Below are 18555 nucleotides of genomic sequence, written 5' to 3' on the forward strand. Positions count from 1 at the left end.
TGGTAGGAATGCAAATTGATACAAGGTATAGTGGTTTCTCAAAAAATTAAGAATAGAACTACCATATGACCCAGCAATCCCTCTACTGGGTATATACGCAAAAATTTGAAAACACTGGTATGTAAAGACTCATGCACCCCCATGTTCATCGCAGCATTATTCACAGTGGGCAAGACATGGAAACAACTAATGTGTCCCTCGATAGAGGATTGGATAAAGAAGATGTGGTACATATATACAGTAAATACTACTCAGCCATACGATGACATACTGACATGTATGACAAAATGGATGAACCTTGAGAACATTATACTGAGTGAAATAAGTAAATCAGAACAAGTTAAGAACTGTATGATTTCACACATAAGTGAGATATAAAACAGACTCATGTAGATAGATAAAAGTGAATTGATTACCAGAGGGAAAGGGTAGTGGGGAAGGGAGATGAAGAGGCATGAAGTGAAGGGTGTACAGGGGGACAAATATAAGGTGACAGAAAATGAATGACTTTTGATGATGTGTATATAACATAATCAACCGTTCATATGCTATAGGTTTACCTGAAACTTATGTACTCTTATTGATCAATGTTACTGTGTTAAAGTTAATTTTCTAAATAAAATTTTAAAATTTAAAAAAAAATGTGTCATTTCAGAAGTCTTGCAAGGGAACTGTCCAACAAATTATTCTATCTATTGCCAGAAGCTGTCATTGATTGGTCAGGACAGTGTGTTTGCTGAATGAGGCCAGACCATACCCTTTCCAAAACGCAAAACCTGGGAATAATCTTTAGCTTGGTCTAAAGGCTCAAATCCGCCTGACCTGTGGTGGAGCAGTGGATAAAGCATTAACCTGGAATGCTGAGGTCGCCGGTTCAAAATCCTGCACTTGTTTGGTCTAAGGCACATATGGAAGTTGATGCTTCCCGCTTTCCTCCCCCTTTCTCTATCTCTCTCTCTCACTCTCTCTCTCTCCTCTCTAAAATGAATATATTAAGAAAAAATTAAAGGCTTAAACTCAGTAACTGTTGATAAGTGCCCTTAGTAAAGCAAAAATCACAGGAAAATTATTGTTAATGAATCTTCAGTGTAAAAATGAATGCTGTCAATTTATTTTTCAAGTGACTGATGTGCATCCGGGTACTTCAGAGCTGGTTTACAAGGCTAAAGACCCTAAACTGCCGTGTAATCGGAAATAAAATGAAATTGGTTATCTTTCAGCAACATGTAGTTTCCTACAAAGTTATTTGGAAGAGGAAATAGGAAGGAACAAGTTAGATAAAACCTACAGAGAGCAATGTGCCAACCAGTATAAGGCTTTCATCAGCCTGGCTTCACAAGCTCATCACTTTATACCATTTCTCTTGTGGGCTCATCACCCAGAGTTTACTCTCTCCTGATCACTTTTAAACAACAACAACAACAACAAATAGTATGATATGTACCATGAGTATGAGGACATTTATCTTTTTCTGACCTAAACAAGACTGTCTGGCTGTCTGTGCAGACTCCACAGTCACATAGGACCCTGACATATGGCTCAACAAAAAGACAGTGAAACATCTCATTAGGGAACTAGCATAGTCCTCTCTTCAACGTGTTCAATTTCAGTGCACTTTGCAGAGAAAACCTGTCTCTCTCTTTCCAAGCTTCTTTGCATTTATTTTCAGGTGCCAAGAAAATTCTTCAGTATAAGGGTCCATTTTGCTCTTAGATAAGTACCAAACATTTGAGTATGATGGTCCATCTCATGGGTAAAACATAAAATACAAAGCAAGACTGAAGTAGTTAAATAACCTTTTAGCAAGCACCCATTTCAGAGCCACACAAACAAGGTTACACATGTACATGGTGCCCATCGAATGGGTCAATCCTCCGTGACAAGGGCTGGTTTTATGTGGACTGGGCCCATCATTTGAGTTTTATCAGTCTTGCACAGTTACTAATTAAATGGTCTAGTATGAAGAAAATGATCAATTCTTTGAGGGGAAAACAAATCTGTAATTATGTGAACAAATTGCACAAGTTGGACACTGCAAGTAACCAAGTAGTCCCCAAAAGACAAAACCTCCAAATAATTTTCAAAGATATTTTTATATCCTAAATGGTGTTATTTGTACACTGTTCAAAGAACCAAAATATGAGCTACTCAGACTATGCCAGAAATGAGTCACAATTAACGAGCCCTATTTTTAACAAAAGAATAGATAGATGATCTATTATGTTTGTATATTTACAATGAGAAAGTTGAATGCTTAGTGCTACTTTTATATGAAGCTGCTACCTCATGGCAGCACGGCACCGTGGAAAGAGCGGAGAGGAACCAGAAAGTCAGGCAGTCATGAGTTCAAAGGCCCACTCTGCCAACACCGGACTGTGGATAAACTTAAAAAAGTCACTTTACCTCTTCAAACCTGAGCTTTCAACTCTAAAATAGATATCCACCTACCTTTTTAAGTTTCCATGTGGATGCAACAAGAAAATACATATGTCATGTATATGTCAGCTTGTGGCACTAGAAAGCAATCACTTCCTATTAGACCACCCACAGTGGAGACCTAACTTCCATTTCTTCATTTAAAAAAGAAATGATGCTTTATTAAGCATTCTACTATAGCAGAATTTGGTGTTTTTATTATTATTCAGTGGTTAGAGGGAGTCAATCACAGTAAAGAGTTCCAGCCAATGAGGAGACTCGAGTTTGAATCTTAGCTCTACTCAGACTGGTAAGTAGATATGGATTGAGTTTCTTAACATCAAATTCTGAAACTCAAGACTTTCCTGTCTTTAAAATAGAGATGAAACACAACTTTATGTTTAAGACACTCAATAGAATGGGTATAGAAGGAAAATATCTCAACATGATAAAGGTCATATATGATAAACCATCAGCCAACATCATATTAAATGGCATAAAACTGAAGGCTTTCCCCCTTAAATCAGGACCAAGACAGGGTTGTCCACTCTCTCCACTCTTATTTAACATGGTGCTAGAAGTTCTAGTCAGAGCAATCAGGCAAGATACAGAAATAAAAGGCATCCATATGGGAAAAGAAGTAAAGTTATCACTTTTTGCAGATGATATGATCCTATACATCGAAAACCCCAAAGACTCCACAAAAAGACTACTAGAAACAATAAGCCAATACAGTAAGGTCGCAGGATACAAAATGAACATACAAAAGTCCATAGCCTTTCTATATGCCAACAACGAAACATTGGAAAATGAACTCAAAAAAATAATCCCCTTCATGATTGCAACAACAAAAGTAAAATACCTAGGAATAAACATAACAAAGAATGTAAAGGACTTATATAACAAAAACTACAAAGCATTGTTAAGGAAAATCGAAAAAGATACAATGAGATGGAAAAATATTCCTTGTCCTTGAATAGGAAGAATAAATATAATCAAAATGGCCATATTACCCGAAGCGATATACAAATTTAATGCAATTCCCATCAAAATTCCAATAACATTTTTTAAAGAAATGGAACAAAAAATCATCAGATTTATATGGAACTATAAAAAACCCTGAATAGCCAAAGCAATCCTAAAGAAAAAGAATGAAGCTGGGGGCATTACAATACCTGACTTCAAACTATATTATAGAGCCACGACAATCAAAACAGCATGGTATTGGCAGAAAAAATAGACACTCAGACCAATGGAATAGAATAGAAAGTCCAGAAATAAAACCACATATATATGGTCAAATAATTTTTGATAAAGGGGCCAACAATACACAATGGAGAAGAGAAAGCCTCTTCAACAAATGGTGCTGGGAAAACTGAAAAGCTACATGCAAAAGAATGAAACTCAACTACAGTTTGTCCCCTTGTACTAAAATTAATTCAAAATGGATCAAAGAGCTAAATATAAGACCTGAAACAATAAAGTACATAGAAGAAGACATAGGTACTCAACTCATGGACCTTGGTTTTAAAGAGCATTCTGTGAATTTGACTCCAAAGGCAAGGGAAGTGAAGGCAAAAATAAATGAATGGGACTACATCAGACTAAGAAGTTTTTGCTCAGCAAGAGAAACTTGTCAACAAAATAAACAGACAGCTAACTAAATGGGAAATAATATTTTCAAACAATAGCTCAGCTAAGGGCCTAATATCCAAAATATACAAAGAACTCATAAAACTCAACAACAAACAAACAAACAATCCAATAAAAAAATGGGAATAGGACATAAACAGACACTTCTCCCAGGAAGAAATACAAATGACCAACAAATATATGAAAAGATGCTCATCTTCATTAGTTATTAGAGAAATGCAAATCAAAACTGCAATGAGATACCACCTCACACCTCTTAGATTATTATCAACAAGAGAGGTAATAGCAAATGTTGGAGAGGCTGTGGAGAAAAAGGAACCCTCATTCACTGTTGGTGGGAATGTATAGTAGTATAGCCATTATGGAAGAAAGTATGGTGGTTCCTCAAAAAACTGAAAACCTTATGACCCAGCAATCCCTCTACTGGGTATATACCCCAAAAACTCAAAAACTTTGATACGTAAAGACAAATGCAGCCCCATGTTCATTGCAGCATTGTTCACAGTGCCAAGACATGGAAACAACCAAAAAGCCCTTCAATAGATGATTGGATAAAGAAGATGTGGCACATATACACTATGGAATACTACTCAGCCATAAGAAATGATGATATCAGATCATTTACAACAAAATGGTGGGATCTTGATAACATTATACAGAGTAAAATAAGTAAATCAGAAAAAACTGAGAACTGCATTATTCCATACGTAGGTGGGACATAAAAATGAGACTAAGAGACATGGACAAGAGTGTGGTGGTTACAGGGGGGGTGGGGGGAGGAGAGGGAGGGAGAGGAGAAGGGGAAGGGGAAGGGGGAGGGGCACAAAGAAAACTAGATAGAAGGTGACGGAGGACAATCTGACTTTGGGTGATGGGTATGCAACATAATTAAATGACAAGATAACCTGGACATGTTTTCTTTGAACATATGTACCCCGATTTATTGATGTCACCCCATTAAAATTAATAATTTTTTTTAAAGTACAAAAAATAAAATAGAGATGAGACATTCATGGCAACTGCATAACAAAGTGCTTGATATACACTTAATGATTATTATCACTTATAAGATTTCTATGGATTTTTTTCTACTAAATTCCTTGAGGTATAAATCTGCTGAATCCCCATCAAGTTACACAACAGCAAGCAACACTGGGACAGAAACACCTGCAGACCACCTGCTCTCTGCCTCCTACAACCAACCTTCCCAGCCCAATGAGCTCGACCTGCTTGGTACGTGAATTATAACTCTAAAGAGAACAAGCATGAGGAACTAATTGTGGATTATATGCACTAAGTCACATCAGGAACCTGAGGAAAACACCAGCTCTGGCACAGTGCACAGCCACGTCTAAGGGAGTGGTTCACACCAGGCAAGATCTGAGGTTAGCCCTCTTAGCAAGGCAATCAGATTCCAACACAAAAGAAATGCTGACATAAGCACCATTTAGAAATGCCCCTTTGCAAAAAAAGCAGCATTTTGCATGGATTAGCAGCAAACTAAAGAACATTTTGATGAGACATGTAAATAAGTTCATAGGAAAGCTGGGCAAGACAGAAAGCATACAATAAAATCAACATTCTTGCAGGTGAGAAGCCTTGGTGTCAGGTCCCTAAAAGACAATCTAGGGCCTTTTGGGTAATTCCACATCTTTCATTCTTTCAGGCATAAAAACAAAAGAGAATGGCGGGGACACCAAAAGCCTGAGGAATTTGCACAAATACGACGCCGAAATGCTGAAGTAGCCATTTACAGAGAGAAACAGATTCACTGGGGAGACCTGGGTTCTCTGCATTCCACCACTCGGCAAGTGGGATGCTTATTTTTTTCTCACCTGCCCTGTGTCACCACCCCTTGTTCCAACACTGCACAGGACATTTTTAGATTCTGAAACCGAATGTGTAAAATGCAGTGGAGAGTCAAAAAACAATTAAAATCACTTTCTCATGAAAGGTCAAGCAGTCTGAGGTCTCACTGGTTAGCTGCTCTACCTCTTCCCTCTACACTACAGTAAATCTTCCCCCCTCTCTCATGATCATCTGAACCCAACTTTCAACTCAAGTCCGTGAACGATTACAGAAGTCAGATTCGGATCATACCTTATTATTTCCCCTGCTCTCCCACCTTCCCCAAGTCTCTCCACACTTGGTTCTACCAGGCACTTGATTACATCACTTCTCTGCTCAATCACAGACAACAGGGTCCTCCAGCCCCACAGCTCCCTAATATCCGTCCTATTAGCTGAGAGTGCTTCATTATTTCCAGTGCTTATAATGACCCTGGGAGGCAGTTACTGTTCTGTTATTATTGCTATTTTCCCCAATATTATTTAAACTCTGTATTTGACCAGATGTATATTTTCAATACCATCCCCTGCATTTGGTTTGAACCCCAACCAACATGAACTCAGTTTCCTATTTGTACCTTTTAGTTCTTCCACTTTGGTTCTTCCTTGTGGCTTTCCCTCCAACAGGAATGCTCTCCTATTTACCACGCACCCCCTTTTTAAAGCTGGGCTCAAACACACCTCTCCTCCATAATGCCTTCTCATTCCTCTTATATATAATATTTTCTTTCATATCACCAATTTTTTTTTGTACCACCTTTATGGAACTTCCATTTGATTTTGTAATCTCTCTATCCACTGCTGGACCATCCATTTTTTTAAGAAACTGAACATCATGACATCAGTGCCTGTGCTTGGCATTAAATGCACACAACATACTTGCTCAAGGTGTATCTCATCAATAAATACAAACTTTGAGAAAAAAATCTAACCACTTTTTGTATCTTATGAATTCTCCTTCTCTCATTGATTAGTTTGTCTTTTCTCAATCTACCTTTTTCATTCTTGTGTAAAAACCAATACAAAAATAAGCCTCCTGGCCCTGGCTGGTTGGCTCAGTGGTAGAGTCGGCCCAGCGTGTAGATGTCCTGGGTTCGATTCCAGGTCAGGGCACACAGGAGAAGCAACCATCTGCTTCTCCACCCTCCTCCTCCCGCTTCTCTCTCTCTTCCTCTCTCTCTCCCTCTCTCTCTCTCTCTCCTCCCCTCCCCTCCCACAGCCACGGCTCGATTGGCTTGAGCACACTAACCCCAGGCACTGAGAATAGCTCTGCGGAGCCTCCCTGATGGGTGCTAAAAATAGCTTGGTTGCCAGTATGACCCCGAAATGAACAGAGCATCAGCCCCAGATGGGGGCTGCTGGGTAGAACCTGATTAGGGCACATGCGGTAGTCCGTCTCTCTAACTCCCCTTCTCTCACTTGGAAAAAAAGGGAAAAAAATAAGCCTCTTATACTATATTATTTTTCAAAGTACATCTAATGATGGTTAATCAAGGTTCCAGTTGGTTCTACAGTAAATGGAACTTGACAAGAAATTAAGGGGAGAATTTATGCATAAAACTCCCTGTGCCTACTCTATTAACTATTCCAAGTAATGAGATTATCCACATTTTTATTTAGACAAGCTTGCAGATTAGGAGTAATAAATTAGTATTTAGCTCTGTACTTTACCTGTGTCGTGGCACACCCTGCAAGATGGCATTTCACATAATTCACTGAAGGTATTTTTAGCTTATTTCTAGGTCTCCATGGGATTTTAATGGAAATTAATGATCCCAAAACCTTACGTCTGTTTTGATTTGTTTCAGATTTTAGTAAACTGTTTTTTCACAACCTGAAATCAACTAATTTATACTCAGGCTTATAGGTACATGGAAACATCTACTAAGCTATTTTTAACAGCAGAGATGTTAAAAATCTGTTCAGCTTCTCATAATGTGGCAATTATTATTCAAATAATTAAAACATAGTGTCTTCCCTAAGTCAGTAAACAGGCAGGACAAGAAAAGAATGTGTAAACACTCCAGTGAAGGAAAATGAATCAAGGGGTCAGAAAAATTAGATCAATTCTGAATCTCTTTAAGAAAGGTCTAAGCTGGCTCTGGAGAACATGCATATTTGAAAGGGAAATGAAACCCAGAGAGGAGAGAAAGGTAAATAATAAATAATGAATGACTAAAATGAACAGGCAAATTTGAGAAAAAAGACTGAGGAGTTACAAGAAGCATTAAACACAAGAGAAAATGAAAACCTGTGGAGGTTTTGTTTTTTGTTTTTTTAATATCAGAAAAATACCTGGAGCCAAGACATTTTTAAGTGATAAAGTCTGTAGCTAGAAATAGAAAGCAAAGCAAGCTCAGAGTGGGGCTACATTTAATTCAAAAGCTATTTACTGAGGTTCTACTAAGGGCAAGATACCATGTTAAGAGTTGCCGAGACCACAAAGACAAAAGAAAGACCCTGCCCTCCAGAAGCCCAGGGAAGTGAGTAAAACAAAGCTGACACTGCATTTGAAAACCAAGAGAGATGGCAGATAGAGATGAGTGTCAGGAGAGAAGATGAAGGAAAAGAGGAAGCTTCCTAGTGCAAAAAGTGATTCATTATTTTTATGCATACTAGTCTCATTCATGAAGGAAAAAAGAGTTCAGTAGCCACACACACACACACACAGAGACATCACAAAGAAACACCTTATATGAAAAGCAAGAACTAGACTTTTCCATTTTAATAGGGTAAGGCTAGGAAGAAAGAATTTAGAAAACAAAGGGAGGACCAGAATAAGCACCCTATATATATAATAGTTAACTATAGGGAAAAGACTTCCTTTTTAAATGCTATGAATAGTCGCATAAAATGAAAGATGTTCTCTCTAGCCTCTTAATGAGAAAGCATTTTTCAGGTACTAGGCCACTGTGCCTTTAGTGCAAATTTTATCCCTCAAGACCTTAGCTCAAAAGTTTGAAAATAATGCTTGAAAAACAACTCAGCCCCTGGTACACTTCTAATCTGATGATGCAACAGTCCTTATTTCCCATTTTTTTTAACCTAAGAGGTAAATGGGATCGTTTTCCATGCAGACTGCATGCCAGGATTCAACAAAATGGGGTCAACTCCAGCGGGCACCAGTAAGAGAATGTGGTGAGGACCACATTGTCAGGGCCCTCCCTCAAGGCGGGTCCAGGAGCTGCACAGGAGGCCTTAGTGGCCAGGCCATTCTCAGGTTTACAAAGAGCCTAGGAGAACTCCAGTGACAGCCCGAGAGCAGGGATCAGCAAACAATGGCCCCCCGGCTGGATTCAGCCCACTGCCTATTTTTGTACAGCCCACAAGCTAACGATGAGCTTTATGTTTTTAAGTGGTTAAAAAGAAAGTTTTGAAAACACTTTTTGATGTGAAAATTATATAAAATTCAAATGTCCAAGTCTCCATAAAGTTTTATTTGAACACAATTCACATCCACTTTTTTACATATTGTCCACGGTTTCTTTGGCACTATAACAGCAGAGCTGAGTAGCTATGACAGAGACCTTGGCCCAGAGACCCATCCTAAATATTTACTATCCAGTGTCTTTACAGAAATGTTGGCTGACTCCTGCTTCCGAGTGCCAGGATTCCTCAACACAAATGTTCAGCATGAATTCCCCCTGCTGTTTTTCAAACGGTGAGACAAGAAAGCTGTCTGATCTCCCTAATACGGAACAGACTCCATCATCAGAAAAACAGAGTTCCAGTCTTGGCCCCTCTGTCACCAGCTACGAAATAGGCCAAGTGATTTAACTTATAAGAGCCTCAATTTCCTTGCCTGTCCACACCAATTAGTCAGCAATCAGGAACTGGACAGGCTGCTGGGGACCTGGCCCTGCCTTCCTAGCTCACACACAAGTTTTTCTTCTTTCATGAGGACGTTTTTGCGATGTCCAATTTGTACAACAGGAAAGGCAATGGTCGTTCAGTGGCACAAAAGACAAATGCTGAACTACAAATCAATAGTTTTGTTGACAGCAGTCATTCTTAATACCTTTTGTAATCACTAATCCCTTTACATATACTCATGTATTCATTCATTCAGCAATTAACTGAGCTCTCGTGATGTGCTGGGCACATTATATGCATGATGGGGACAGAGCTCTAAACTAATTTCTGTGAGGGAATCAAACAACAAATACAAACGTGCATCCTTATTTACATTCATATATGTATCTCAAGTACATACATATCTCAAATATATATATGGAGGCAGAATCAATGGAACAGATATGGAAGGTGAGGAAATGCAAGAAATCAAACATAAGTAAGTAGATTTTCAGCTTGAGAAACTGGTCCTCTTTTCTAAGATTAGCAATTCCATGGGAGAAGCAACTATGGGGAAGAAATCCAAAGTCCATTTGGGGCAGGTATCAGATACTAATTAGTCACAGGGGAGATGACGTCAGAGTAAAGGCGGGGTAGGAAGCGATACCGATAAATCTCCCCCAAAACTCAACAAGATCTTCAACCAGAAACAGAAAAACCTATACTTGGATCCTCCAGATGCTTCGCAATACACTCAAAGGTAGGGTCGAGTGAAAAATTGGCTAAATATATAACCAAACCCCGAAGGAAATAGGGAGTAAGAAATGCTCCGCCTTCCTCACTAACCTAAACAGGGCGGCTTTCTCTGGTAACTGTGAATATAGAAACTGAGGCGGGCAAAGGGGGTGAATAGATCCAGGCCGCAGCACAAACGGCCGAACCAGGCTGTGGCACGGAGATCCAAGCCGAGGAAAAACCGATCCTGTGGCAACCCGGGCAATACAGCTAACACTCGCGCCAAACCCAAACAAAGAAAGACAAGCGGGGCAGCCATTTTACCCTGGTCAGTGCGCAGTTAGTGGGCGAGAGATTTCTTCCTAAGCCCCGGAAGTGGGTGCCCGTGTTACCCCACAGAGAGGCAGAGTCAGAGGCCTTTCTGTGGGCCGAAAGCAGAATCTCTGGGCAGCCCCAGCGCTCTGGGAAAGCCGCGCACGGGAGGGAGCGAGAACTAATTCCAACGGCGGAAATTTTCCGTGCTGGTGGGGGTTTCACTCAGAGGGAAACGCGGCCGGCCTCATATCCTGGTCTACGTGCGCAGACAGTGAATGAGAGATTCCTCCGAGTGCCTCGGCAGTGCGCGCCCGTGTTATCGCACAGAGGGGCAGAGTCAGGGGCCTTTGTGTGGGCCAAAGCGGAATCTCGGACCGCCCCAGCACCTTGCAAAAGCTGCGCACGGGGACGGAGCGAGACTCAATGCCAACGCTGCAACTTTTCCCTGCGGTTGGGGGTTTCACTCAGAGCGTGAGACTGCTGGCCGGATATCCTGGTCTGTGCGCACAGACAGTGAATGAGAGTTTCCTCCAAGCGCCCCGGAAGTGGGTGCCCGCCCGTGTTACCGGACAGAGTGGCAGAGCCAGAGGTCTTTGAGTGGGCGGAAAGCCCGCCTGATTATGCTAGCAGCTCTGACTGACTGAGCCTTACCCAGAGCCCTGTGCTGAGTGGAAATAGAGTGGGGAGTTGCCAGCTCTTTGAGCCTCTTACTATCCAGGCAGAGGCAGCAGCAACCCCATAGCTGGATTATCAGGCTACTAATTGAGGAAGGAAAGACTAGGAGAAAGGCTCCAGGAACACAGACTCTCTCACTGTCAGAGCCTATAAATGCTAATGAGCCTCGACTGCCAATGAGACTAAAGCACAATACATGACATTGCCATAGAGACTTATCAACTGCAAACCTCTACCTGAGCGTGCCAAAGGGGCAGAACCCGGGGCACAGAGTCACCGACCAGGAAGAGGGAGAGAAAAGAAAAAGCAAGAAGATAACCTCTCAAAATCAAGAATAATCTGCAGACTCTATAACCTATCCCATTTTATTATATTTGTTCATTTGTTTCTCTTATCTTCATTCTTGATACTTTTTTTCCTCCTCCAATTTGACCGATTAACTCTCTGCCGGTCTTACTCTCTCCTCTCCTTGAACTACACTACCCATAAGTGTTACATCTCCCATTATCTTTTCTCTCCTCTTCCTTTCTGTCTATGAGGGTTGCACTCCAAAACCCTTAACTCTCTCTCTCTCTCTCCTCTTTTTTCTTCTTTTAGTGGTTCCCTCTTTTTTTCTCTCTCTCTTTCTTTGCTCCCTCTATATTAGTTTCTTCCTTTCTCCTTTACATCTCCTCTCATTCAAACCTCAATAACAAACAAATTAACTTATCTGGGACTCAAACTTATGTTTGTGGCATTTTGGGGGGGTTTTACTTCACCTTTTTAACTCACTAGCAGTGCTCCCATCCCTGGCTCCCCATTTTATCTAGTTCTTGTTCCACTAAATACAATAGTAATTTTTTAATTTGTCCCCCCACTTTTCTGTTTTCCTCTTATTCCTCTCATCATAACTCTTAGACAACCAACACCTAAAAGCAAATCATTTTATTCTTGACCCAAATTTTTTCCTTATTTGCTTTTTGTGGGTCCATACCCTCTTTTTTTTTCTTTTTTCTTTTTTTTTCTTTTTTTTTTGCCCCTTTATTACTTTTCCCCAATTCAGGCCCTCCATCACAGGCATTGTTTGTTATAATTCACAGTTCACCACAAGATTTTCTCAAGAAAGAGGGGAGAGGAGAGGAGAGGAAAAAAGGAGGGGAGGAATAATTTCCTTTTTTAAAAATTTTTATTTTATTTTATTTTTCTTTATTTCATTATTAATTTTTTTTAAAATAAAACAACTCTTCGATTTTTTATTTTTTATTATTTTTTTATATTTCTTTAAACTTTTTATTCTTTATTAGATCTCATTAATACTATCAACAAAACCACCCTCAGATGCCATTAAGGAAGAGAAAATTGAATATCATGGATACAAAGGAAAGAGAGGTAACACAGCTAGATGAGGAAAAATCTATGGAGAAAAAATTTAATATATTGGAAACCTTGGAGCTAAATGACAGAGAATTCAAGATAGAAATCCTAAAAATCCTCCGAGATATACAAGAAAACACAGAAAGGCAATTTAGGGAGCTCAGAAAACAACTCAATGAACACAAAGAATATATGTCCAAGGAAATTGAAACTATAAAAACAAATCAAACAGAGATGAAAAACTCAATTCACGAGCTGAAAAACGAAGTAACAAGCTTAGCTAATAAAACAGGTCAGATAGAAGAGAGGATTAGTGAAACAGAAGACAAGCAACTTGAGGCACAACAGAGAGAAGAAGAAAGAGACTCAAAAATTTGAAAAAATGAGATAGCCCTACAAGAATTATCTGACTCCATCAAAAAGAATAACATAAGAATAATAGGTATATCAGAGGGAGAAGAGAGAGAAAATGGAATGGAGAACATACTCAAACAAATAATAGATGAGAACTTCCCAAGCCTGTGGAAAGAACTAAAGCCTCAAGTTCAAGAAGCAAACAGAACTCTCAGTTTTCTTAACCCCAACAAACCTACTCCAAGGCACATCATAATGAAATTGGCACAAACCAACAGCAAAGAAAAAATTCTCAAGGCAGCCAGGGAAAAAAAGAATACAACATATAAAGGAAGGCCCATTAGATTATCATCAGATTTCTCAGCAGAAACTCTACAAGCTAGAAGAGAGTGGACCCCAATATTTAAAGTCCTGAAAGAGAGGAACTTTCAGCCACGAATACTATACCCATCAAAGCTATCCTTCAAATATGAAGGAGAAATAAAAACATTCACAGATACAGAAAAGATGAGGGAATTTATCATCAGAAAACCCCACTACAGGAATTACTAAAGGGGGTTCTCCAATCAGATACAAAGAACAAAAAAAAACAGAGCCACAAGTAAAAGCTCCAAGAAGAACACAATAAAACCAAATTTAAACTGTGACAACAACAAAAAGAAAGAGCAGGAGAAGATGGAGATTAACAGTAGCAAAGGACGATGGAGTGCAAAAGTACTCACAAAATAGTTCACTACAATGAACAGGGTAGGGACCCTTTTCATTACTCAAAGGTAACCACCATTGAAAAAAACACCACAGAAGCACATGAGATAAAAAAGATAGCAACAGAGGACAGATGTATGGAATACAACCAAATAAAAACAAAAGATAGAAAAACGAAAGAGAAGGATCAAACAAGACACAAAACTAACAGAAAGCAAGATATAAATTGGCAATAGGGAACTCACAAGTATCAATAATTACACTAAATGTAAACGGATTAAACTCACCAATAAAAAGGCACAGAGTAGCAGAATGGATTAAAAAAGAAAATTCAACTGTATGCTGCCTATAGGAAACTCATCTAAGTAACAAGGATAAAAAAAAATTTAAAGTGAAAGGCTGGAAAACAATACTCCAAGCAAATAACATCCAAAAACAAAGCAGGTATAGCAATACTCATATCTGACAATGCTGACTACAAGACAGCAAAAGTACTCAGAGACAAAAATGGCCATTTCATAATGGCTAAGGGGACACTGAATCAAGAAGACATAACAATTCTTAATATATATGCACCAAACCAAGGAGCACCAAAATATATAAAACAGCTACTTATTGATCTTAAAACAAAAACTAACAAAAATACAATCATACTTGGAGACCTCAATACACTGCTGACGGCTCTAGATCGGTCATCCAAACAGAGAATCAACAAAGACATAGTGGCCTTAAACAAAACACTAGAGCACCTGGTTATGATAGACATCTACAGGACATTTCATCCCAAAGTGACTGAGTATACATTTTTCTCCAGTGTACATGGATCATTCTCAAGAAATGACCATATGTTGGGCCACAAAAACAACATCAGCAAATTCAGAAAAATCGAAGTTGTACCAAGCATATTTTCTGATCATAAAGCCTTGAAACTAGAATTCAACTGCAAAAAAGAGAAAAAAAATCCCACAAAAATGTGGAAACTAAACAACATACTTTTAAAAAATGAATGGGTCAAAGAAGAAATAAGCGCAGAGATCAAAATATATATACAGACTAATGAAAATGGCAATACGACATATCAGAATCTATGGGATGCAGCAAAAGCAGTGATAAGAGGGAAGTTCATATCACTTCAGGCCTATATGAACAAACAAGAGAGAGCCCAAGTGAACCACTTAACTTACCACCTTAAGGAACTAGAAAAAGAAGAACAAAGACAACCCAAAACCAGCCGAAGAAAGGAGATAATAAAAATCAGAGTAGATATAAATGAATTAGAGAACAGAAAAACTATAGAAAAAAATTAATAGAACAAGGAGCTGGTTCTTTGAAAAGATCAACAAAATTGACAAACCCTTGGCAAGACTTACCAAGGAAAAAAGAGAAAGAACTCATATAAACAAAATCCAAAATGAAAGAGGAGAAATCACCACGGACACCGTAGATATACAAAGATTTATTGTAGAATACTATGAAAAACTTTATGCCACTAAATTCAACAACCTAGAAGAAATGGATAAATTCCTAGAACAATACAACCTTCCTAGACTGAGTCAAGAAGAAGCAGAAAGCCTAAACAGACCTATCAGTAGAGAAGAAATAAAAAAAACCATTAAAAACCTCCCCAAAAATAAAAGTCCAGGCCCTGACGGCTATACCAGCGAATTTTATCAAACATTCAAAGAAGACTTGGTTCCTATTCTACTCAAAGTCTTCCAAAAAATTGAAGAAGAAGCAATACTTCCAAACACATTTTATGAGGCAAACATAACCCTCATACCAAAACCAGGCAAGGATGGCACAAAAAAAGAAAACTACAGACCAATATCTCTAATGAATACAGAGGCTAAAATACTAAACAAAATACTAGCAAATCGAATACAACAACATATTAAAAAAATAATACATCATGATCAAGTGGGATTCATCCCAGAATCTCAAGGATGGTTCAACATATGTAAAACGGTTAACGTAATACACCATATCAACAAAACAAAGAACAAAAACCACATGATCTTATCAATAGACGCAGAAAAGGCTTTTGATAAAATACAACACAATTTTATGTTTAAGACTCTCAACAAAATGGGTATAGAAGGAAAATATCTCAACATGATAAAGGCCATATATGATAAACCATCAGCTAACATCATATTAAATGGCACTAAACTGAAGGCTTTCCCCCTTAAATCAGGAACAAGACAGGGTTGTCCACTCTCTCCACTCTTATTTAATGTGGTACTAGAGGTTCTAGCCAGAGCAATCAGACAAGACAAAGAAATAAAAGGCATCCATATCGGAAAAGAAGAAGTAAAGGTATCACTTTTTGCAGATGATATGATCCTATACATCGAAAACCCCAAAGAATCCACAAAAAGACTACTAGAAACAATAAGCCAATACATTAAGGTCGCAGGATACAAAATTAACAAACAGAAGTCAATAGCCTTTCTATATGCCAACAATGAAACAACTGAGAAGGAACTCAAAAGAATAATCCCCTTCACGATTGCAACAAAAAAAATAAAATACTTAGGAATAAACATAACAAAGAATGTAAAGGACTTATATAATGAAAACTATAAACCATTGTTAAGGGAAATCGAAAAAGATATAATGAGATGGAAGAATATACCTTGTTCTTGGCTAGGAAGAATAAATATAATCAAGATGGCTATATTACCCAAAGCAATATACAAATTTAATGCAATTCCCATCAAACTTCCAATGATGTTTTTTAAAGAAATAGAGCAAAAAATCATCAGATTTATATGGAACTATAAAAAACCCCGAATAGCCAAAGCAATCCTAAAGAAAAAGAATGAAGCTGGGGGCATTACAATACCTGACTTCAAACTCTATTATAGGGCCACGACAATCAAAACAGCATGGTATTGGCAGAAAAATAGACACTCAGACCAATGGAACAGAATAGAAAGTCCAGAAATAAAACCACATATATATAGTCAAATAATTTTTGATAAAGGGGCCAACAAAGACGTCACGGAAATGGCGCCGTGAGCAGCGCGTCCGACAGATCTCCCCAAAATCACAACAAATTTATCAACTAGAAACAGGAAAATTTATCTTCGGAGCATTACGGAGTTCCACACAAACTGAAAGCGAAAGGACTGTTATCACTTGAATCTGAGAGACGAGGCTATGGAGGAAGCTACCGCAGGGACGTTCATTCAAGCCGCGAGGAAGTGCGCCTAGGGTGAGTCAGCCCGCACTCGGGAGCCGCGAGCCGCCGCCGCGAGCCGCCACCGCGAGCCGCCGCCGTGAGCAGCGCCCGGTTCGGTTGCAGAGCGAGCACCGCCGCCGCGAGCAGCCGCCGCGAGCAGCCGCGAGCAGCGCCCGGTTCGGTTGCAGAGCGAGCACCGCCCACACTCGGGAGCGGCGAGCAGCCGCTGGCGCGCGCCCGGTCTGGTTGCAGACCGAGCACCGCTAACGTTCCCAGCGGCCCGCGCACGGGGAGCGGGAGAGGCCCCAGGGCGGTATTCCCTACTTGGGAGATTCTCTCCGTGGGCGGGGCACCTCACCCAGCCACTCAAGCTAACAATCAAGCGTTGGGGGAGGGGCGCACGCAGGCAGCCTGAAATACCTTCGGGAGCACAGCTGCGACCCAATTACTAAAATTAACTTAACCCCTGAAATCTGCGCACCCTCGGTTCTAATTGATAAGATCTCTCTCAGTTCACCGACCCAAGACAAGAGGCGTGATATTTTTTAGTGCCTCTCGCTAAAGGGGCGGGGGCAACTTCTGATTGATAGAGCCTCCATATTCAGGGATAAACGCTAGCAAGAAGGACTTGGCAGATAATAAGATCTATACTACACTAGTCGCAAGCAGAGACTAGTGCCTCTTCTACCCAGCCAAAACAGGCTACAAAGTGTGGAAAGCCTGGGTTGAGAGGTCCAACTGAATGCTAGGTGCTGAACAGTCACCTTGACAACAATTGACTCCCACCCCCGCCTGATTACACTGGAGACCCTGACTGCCAGAGCCTTACCCAAAGCCTTGCACTGAGTGGGGATAGAGTGGGGATTTCCCATCTCTTTGAGCCTCTTACTCCCCAGGCAGAAGCAGTTGCAGCCTTATAGCTGGATCACCAGGCTGCTAATTCAGGAAGGGGGGAATAGGAGAGAGACTCCAGGAAAGCAAACTCTCTCATCATTGGACCCTGCAAACGCCAACAAGCCTTGACTACCAGCAAGACTAAAGCCATTTATATGACATTGCCATAGAATCCCATCAACTGCAAATCCCTACCTAAGTGTGACACAGGGGCAGAGCCTGGGGTACAGAGTCACCGACCAGGAAGAGGGAGAGAAAAGAAAAAGGAAGAAGTTAACATCTCAAAATCAAGAAAAATCCACAGACTTTACAACTTGTTCCACTAATTTTTTTGTTGTTGTTGTTGTTGTTGTTGTTGTTTGTTTCTTCTATCTTATTGCCATTATTTCCTCCACTCGGTCCTTCTATTCTCTGCCCATCTTATGCTTCCCTTTTATTGAACTACACTACCCATAAGTGTTACATTTTATTTCTCTTCTTCATCCTCACCCTCCTTTGGGGTTATACTCCAGGACACTTAACTCTCACTCTCTCCTATTTTGTTTTTGTTTTTTTTTTTTGCTTTGTTTTGTTTTTTTCTCTTCCTTTTTTATTTCTTCCTTCATTTTTCTCTTTTTCTTATTTTTTCCTTTC

General features: G+C 39.7%; 1 protein-coding gene across 3 annotated transcripts in view; it reads right to left on the reverse strand.

Annotated features, from left to right (window-relative positions):
* The window catches only part of CCDC85A (coiled-coil domain containing 85A), a 207409-nt gene that overhangs the window by 125849 nt on the left and 63005 nt on the right, over window positions 1-18555 (reverse strand). The gene's annotated exons all lie outside the window — the stretch shown is intronic.

This window comes from Saccopteryx leptura, chromosome 3, assembly GCF_036850995.1.
Source record: "Saccopteryx leptura isolate mSacLep1 chromosome 3, mSacLep1_pri_phased_curated, whole genome shotgun sequence".
NCBI lineage: Eukaryota > Metazoa > Chordata > Mammalia > Chiroptera > Emballonuridae > Saccopteryx > Saccopteryx leptura.